Source organism: Schistocerca americana, chromosome 5 (genome assembly GCF_021461395.2).
Source record: "Schistocerca americana isolate TAMUIC-IGC-003095 chromosome 5, iqSchAmer2.1, whole genome shotgun sequence".
Lineage (NCBI taxonomy): Eukaryota > Metazoa > Arthropoda > Insecta > Orthoptera > Acrididae > Schistocerca > Schistocerca americana.
Window position 1 is genome coordinate 586,635,612 of NC_060123.1, and position 7,526 is coordinate 586,643,137.

Here is a 7,526-nt window from a genome sequence, read left to right on the forward strand (position 1 = left end):
CTGTGATACATTTCATTCCATTGCTGTAATCTGTAACACCTGAGGGTATAATTACATTAATCCTCAGGGGGGTACATGCCTACTTTGTGTACCATGTGTGTGGCAAGCACAAGGAGTCCCAGCTAATATGGTATTTGCTTATACAACTTTACTCACCGGTACCATATTTCTCTAACATGGAATTACACACCAATCTGATTATTTACCGGAGAGAGACAAACATTTATTTTACCACATCAGTGACAGACGTTTACGTAATTACACCATTGGGTAACTTCACACTTATGAACTTGTGTTTTGTCTGTACTTTGTGAACTGTTCATATTTTTTCGGAACCATTGTGATACTATGAGAGCTTTGAATGATGTATTTGGTAGGGGAGCATGATTTTAAAGTATGTTTGAGGTAGATGACACTATTTAAATGAGCAGAGAATTCTTTTTAGGTTTTGACGTTATTGCAGAAAGCTACGACGATTTTGAGATTTGATTGAGGTGTTATGATGTTATTATTATGATGACGATGTGTATTATGCTGTTGAGGTATGTTTATGATCAATGAGATGATGCTATATGAGGAATCTGATTATGCTACGTATTTATTATAATGAAATATTGAAGAATGTCTACAAATATGTATATGTGTAATAAGGTAAGAAATAATGAGTAGTGGTTAGGGATGCTGATTTGTGAAAAAGGTTGTTGGAAACCAAGAATCGTACTTTAAGAGTTATGAAATGTGTGTAAATGCGCGAATGTATCACAATGCTGGGGAAAATATTTTTGACACTGTTATATTCATAAGTTTTTGTATCTACACATTTGCAACGCAAATTCTCGACCTCTGAAGTTTTTTATATGAGACTGCCACTGTAGCGGAAACTGTTGTCGTAAATATTTCCGTAAGAAAGTTAAGTGACCACCTGCACGTAATGCGTCGTGGGCACCCAGCTGGGCGACAGTCGCCTGGAAAAAAGCCATTAGCGTGTGCCCCTTTCAGAGGTACAGGTGGAGAAAAAAAAAGGGAGGCCATTATCCTCGCTATTGACGTTCCTTTGTAGAAAGCATCGTAAAAACGACATGGTCGAACTTGAAAACATATGATTACACTGTGGAGCTCTTAATTTATGATATTTACTGAAATGCCTAATGAAATGATGAGAAATATTTTTATGTCTATACACCTGATTATGACTACTGTCTCTCTAGTTGAGAGATTTTTCTACTAACTTATGAAATGCCTCATGACTACTGAATGATGTTCTTATGCTTTACTTTGTACATAGTTGCTTATTTCATTTGATATCTGGTTTCCAGCTGTCTTGCAGCATTGGTTTCATAAAATAAAATTAAATGCATTTGCTAATGTGAACACTTTCTGTCAACAGATCTATTAAATAATTGTTTTATGACCCACATTCTTCGAAAAAGGAGCTCTTGGAATGGAAAGAACAATAAGAAGGGACTAATAACAGTAACTGCATATATCATTTTCTTTTCAAGTACTTGGTAATTTCTTTTGTATAAATAGTTGTGGTGCACCACTTTAATTACATAGACTTTAAGATGCGATTATACATTTCCTTTATCTGCATTGTTGTCTTTAGTGTACTATTTTTTCTGCTTGAGCTTTGTCATGCTTAGGTATACGTTATAGCATTTACTGCTGCTGTTTGCCAGGCATAGTGCTACTGAATTTTAATTTGTGTTACTCTGCTAAGCCAGTTTACTACTGATTTATTTTTCTTGTTTGCTGCTCATTGCCTTATATTAGTTGTAATTTATGCTGCTTGCTTTGCCATTTGAATATTTTATCATTACTGTTTGTGTTAATTGTTTGTGCTGCTGCATTGCCTCGTCCCTTAGTTTGGTATCTGAGCTCAGTAGATTTAAGTTAGCTTAACAGGGGTAGAGTACATAAGAGAATGAGTTGCGATGAAATGCATTGAGAAGTCATACAAAAAAAATACAGAAAGCAGGTATAGATAGGACTTTTTGGGAATAATGATGAATGAAGGGAGATCTCCAAGAAGTAAAGAATGTTTTGTTTGCAAAATACTGCAGTAAAACAAACCCTGTCCTTTCCTTTTGTATTATTATGCTATCTGTTTGTGTACCATTGTGTATTTCTTTTCTTCCTGTCTTTGTGTACTGTTTCATAGAAATTTTTTTCTCTTCTAATACTAAGCTACATTCACTATGATGAGGAATACTGTTATCCTCAAATATAGTTGGCATTAATAATATGTTATTTACCTTGTAAATATGCTTAGACATTATTTATTCTGTTTTGTTTTAATGCTCATGTGTGAAGTTGATGTTTCGAAAGTTATTCTGATCTTTTATGTATGTACTTATGTCATAATTCCTGTAACACTGATGTATATGTTATTTCGATTCTTTTGTAAAGCCCATATTACTACAAATGTTATCTGTACTATTATGTTCTTTAATGATGTATTTTGTACCTTTGTAATTGTATTTTCATGTTGTAAATTTATAATTGTATAGACACCAGTTCTTCAAATTAAGTTACATTTCACTGCACACGTTTCTGTTGGTCGTAGTATATGGACAATATGTGAGAAGTAGGGACTGTTAGTGTTTGCACGTTTGTTAATAATTCACCAAGGGACTGGATAACAGCATTGCTGGTTCTAAGGACAATTCCAAACACTTTGTGAGTGCACAAGTGGTGGTTTATGGACTTGCTATATTGTCCGCAAGACTCTTCGATGGTGATTGTGCACCTGCACATTTGCAACAGATGGCTGCTGGCTATCTCTACAAGGACTACAGTGGGTCTACATCTTTGATGATCCATCAATACCATTATTTCTACAAGGACTGCAGTGGGTCTGCACCTCTGGTGGCCCACCAATACCGTAATCTCTACCAGGACTACAGTGGGTCTGCTCTGTGATGACCTACCTTCCAATGCTCTTCAAAATTTCGACTGACTCTGCTGTGGGTTTGCTCTGTTGTGGCCCATTACCTGTATGCATGTCAAGAGTCAGCACTGTCTTTCCGTTGGACGGACAACACTACTTCTTCAAGACTGCATGGAAATCCACTACTTCCATGTGCATTTTCTTTTACTGCTCAGACTTTGAGAAAAACACTGTAATGTTACTGTAATGAATGATCAGGACTGTCTTTATGGCCTGTGAGAAAATTTTAGCTTTTGACCAACATTGTATCAATAAGTGTGTGCATTTGATATCTTTGTTATTGTAATTATGAAAAATTTTATCAAATCATTATTGGCCACTGCCCAAAACAATTTGTAAAATTTTTTGTGGGGAGCATGGGGGCTATGTAAGTAGGCTGTTTAGGTTTTTTATTGGTAACGCCACCTTTGTATAAAAATCACTGGCTGTGCTGTGTGCAGTCTGTGGCTAGTTTGCATTGTTGTCTGCCATTGTAGTGTTGGGCAGTGGCAGCTGGATGTGAACAGCGTGTAGCGTTGCGCAGTTGGAGGTGAGCCGGCAGCAGTGGTGGATGTGGGGAGAGAGATGGCGGAGTTTTGTAATTTGTCATGAACTGCTATATATATTATGACTATTAAGGTAAATACATTGTTTGTTCTCTGTCAAAATCTTTCATATGCTAACTATGCCTATCAGTAGTTAGTGCCTTCCGTAGTTTGAATCTTTTATTTAGCTGGCAGTAGTGGCGCATGCTGTATTGCAGTAGTTCGAGTAACCAAGATTTTTGTGAGGTTAGCGATTTGTGAAATGCATAGGTTAATGTTAGTCATGGCCATTCTTTTGTAGGGATTTCTGAAAGTCAGATTGCATTGCGCTACAAATATTGTATGTCAGTTTAAGCACAGTCATGTATAAATTGTTCTTCAAAGGGGACGTTTCAACTTAGCTTTAAAAGATGTTAGAATATCATTATTTCTGTCTAAAAATAGCAATAAAATGGCGTTTAGAACAATTCCCTAAGCTGCAGGTCTACAAAACACATTTACCATAAATCAAAAGACAAGATATTTCAAAATAACTGGCAAATCATAGCTGGCATGAACTGTGTAGGGTAACCAGCGTGGAAGTTAAATTCGTTGTATTCTTGACATTATTTAAACTGAAATTCATAAAGACATGTACAATAGCAGCACGTATTATGAAAGCCTCCGAAATCCTTAAATACGCTAGTTCCATGAAAAATACTCATAATTTTTATCACAAGTGCAAAAATATAGGAAGCTGCTGATCCTCCAAAAAAGTCATTTCATGAGACAATAACATACATAGCAGATGATAAAAGCAATGCCATTCATAAGGAAACAGGGACAGAGACAAACGAAGCCATAAGAACAGACTCACAAGGTTGGGGGATAAAGTAATAACTGAAACTCAACAACTAGCAAATTATGTGAATGACTATTTTTGAACTACTCCACAGAAGTTAAAAAAATTTATAAAAACAAACAGAACACCTGTAAACAACTATGTAATAAGTGCAGTTATGTTACTAAGAACCACAGTGCCTGAAACCAGTAGTATTTGTACAGAGACAGCTCATAAAGCGCACACAAGCTTCCTTAAAAACACAATAAATGAATCCTTCACATCAGGGAAATTTCAAGACTATTTAAAATAAGCAAGAGTTGCACCTCTGCTAAGGAAAGGTAGTGCAGAAGACATAAAAAATAAGTGACCCATTTTCCTGCAGTTACAATACTCAAAAATAATATAACCAATTATGAAAGACAGATTAATGAATTACTTGAATAAATACAAACTAAGTGAATCATAGTTTTGTGTCCCAAGTGGTAGAAGTGTGGAAACAGCCATAGTAGAATTCATGAAAGTGATATCTGATGCACTTGACAAAGATGAGTCGGTCACTGGCATATTTTTAGATCTTTCTAAAGCTTCTGGTACAGCTGAGAACAGGATTCTAAGATCAAGATAGAATCGTTAGGAGTTACAAGGGTAGTTAATGATAGGTTCCGATCACATCTAGCAGATAAGGTCTAAAGAGTAGAAATAACAAATGACTCAAATAAATCCAAACTTTTAGTAACACATTTGTCAGTACCAAAACACATTAAGATAGGAGATTCTCAGGGTTGCAGTATTGTTAGTCATGGAGAACAAATTACCTTTGTTATCTTTGCTGATGACAGAAATATTATAGCCACTGAGAGAACAAGAGCACTCCTTCCAGAGAAAGCAAAAGAAATCCTATACCTCAAGAAAGTTTACAGTTGGTCAGTAAGCATCAGAATGAAAATGAGCATAAAGAAAATTAGCGCCATGAATTACACTTCGAAGAGAAAAATTGAAACTGTGAAATTAAATGTACATGGTGCCTCCAAAGACTGTGTAAGAAGTGCAAAATTTCTAGGAATGGATATTGATTCTCAGTTGAAGTGCTGTGAAAGTACAAAAATACTTGCAAACAAAATGTCGTGCACTTAACTTAGAGGCCTGACATCAGTGTGTAACAGTGTCTTTTGTTTACATACTATGCATATGTACACTCAGTTCTTAGCTATGGTATTCTCCTCTGGCGAACAAATGCACAAAATATGAATACAATTTTCAAACAGCAGAATAGAGCCATAACAAAAAAGATGAGAAAGCTTTCTGTAATTGGAGCGAAGGAGCGAACGGCATAAAATGCGAAAAGTCAATTAAAAACAGTTTTGATGGCGTTTTCAGATTTTTATTCGTTAGCAACCGGTTTCAGCCCTTTCCTCAGACCATCCTCAGGTTTTTCCCCGCTGCAATCCAGTAATAATACATATTCAGTATAGAGGGATGAAAATACCGCTAAACAACGTCTAAAATATAAACTTTGATAACTGAAAGATATGGTGTTGTACCCATTGTGGCTGCTGGTGGCGGCAGACGGAACGAAATCCTTAGAAGTAAGGATGTCACTGCTAAATTAGGCAGCTTTATTCGAGATTATATACTGTAATCTCCGCCCACCACCTACAGAATTCTATCTTTGACAACCAATTATGCTTGAGATATAGTACACTCCTGGAAATTGAAATAAGAACACCGTGAATTCATTGTCCCAGGAAGGGGAAACTTTATTGACACATTCCTGGGGTCAGATACATCACATGATCACACTAACAGAACCACAGGCACATAGACACAGGCAACAGAGCATGCACAATGTCGGCACTAGTACAGTGTATATCCACCTTTCGCAGCAATGCAGGCTGCTATTCTCCCATGGAGACGATCGTAGAGATGCTGGATGTAGTCCTGTGGAACGGCTTGCCATGCCATTTCCACCTGGCGCCTCAGTTGGACCAGCGTTCGTGCTGGACGTGCAGACCGCGTGAGACGACGCTTCATCCAGTTTCAAACATGCTCAATGGGGGCCAGATCCGGAGATCTTGCTGGCCAGGGTAGTTGACTTACACCTTCTAGAGCACGTTGGGTGGCACGGGATACATGCGGACGTGCATTGTCCTGTTGGAACAGCAAGTTCCCTTGCCGGTCTAAAAATGGTAGAACGATGGGTTTGATGACGGTTTGGATGTACCGTGCACTATTCAGTGTCCCCTCGACGATCACCAGTGGTGTACGGCCAGTGTAGGAGATCGCTCCCCACACCATGATGCCGGGTGTTGGCCCTGTGTGCCTCGGTCGTATGCAGTCCTGATTGTGGCGCTCACCTGCACGGCGCCAAACACGCATACGACCATCATTGGCACCAAGGCAGAAGCGACTCTCATCGCTGAAGACGACACGTCTCCATTCGTCCCTCCATTCACGCCTGTCGCGACACCACTGGAGGCGGGCTGCACGATGTTGCGGCGTGAGCGGAAGACGGCCTAACGGTGTGCGGGACCGTAGCCCAGCTTCATGGAGACGGTTGCGAATGGTCCTCGCCGATACCCCAGGAGCAACAGTGTCCCTAATTTGCTGGGAAGTGGCGGTGCGGTCCCCTACGGCACTGCGTAGGATCCTACGGTCTTGGCGAGCATCCGTGCGTCGCTGCGGTCCGGTCCCAGGTCGACGGGCACGTGCACCTTCCGCCGACCACTGGCGACAACATCGATGTACTGTGGAGACCTCACACCCCACGTGTTGAGCAATTCGGCGGTACGTCCACCCGGCCTCCCGCATGCCCACTATACGCCCTCGCTCAAAGTCCGTCAACTGCACATACGGTTCACGTCCACGCTGTCGCGGCATGCTACCAGTGATAAAGACTGCGATGGAGCTCCGTATGCCACGGCAAACTGGCTGACACTGACGGCGGCGGTGCACAAATGCTGCGCAGCTAGCGCCATTCGACGGCCAACACCGCGGTTCCTGGTGTGTCCGCTGTGCCGTGCGTGTGATCATTGCTTGTACAGCCCTCTCGCAGTGTCCGGAGCAAGTATGGTGGGTCTGACACACCGGTGTCAATGTGTTCTTTTTTCCATTTCCAGGAGTGTATATTGATTGGTTTAGTAGAATTTATAAGAAAAATAGACACAGAAATACATACAAAAATTACATACATAAAATTTTACGCGTCTAATCCCGTCATAGTTAATTTAAG